This window comes from Balaenoptera physalus (assembly GCF_965194825.1).
Source record: "Balaenoptera physalus genome assembly, chromosome: 3".
In the NCBI taxonomy this organism is placed as follows: Eukaryota; Metazoa; Chordata; class Mammalia; order Artiodactyla; family Balaenopteridae; genus Balaenoptera; species Balaenoptera physalus.
The window spans coordinates 98,333,507-98,333,744 of record NC_138890.1 but is presented as its reverse complement, the minus strand read 5'-3'; positions in this window follow the sequence as shown (position 1 = coordinate 98,333,744).

Sequence of the window (238 nt, the reverse complement as noted above, 5' to 3'; positions counted from 1 at the left end):
CCTATGTATTCCTATGAGACTTCCATAATTATTAACTCTCTGTTAAATAACATTTATTCTGTAATTCTACCCATTCTTCTACATGATTTTTTCAATAAACTTTATTTTTCAGAACAGATTTAGACTTATAGAAAAATTGCAAAGACGGTACAGAGAGTGCCCATAGACCTCACACCTAGTTTTTCCTATTTTTAACATTTTACATTAGTATGACAGTCTTATTGCAATTAATGAACCA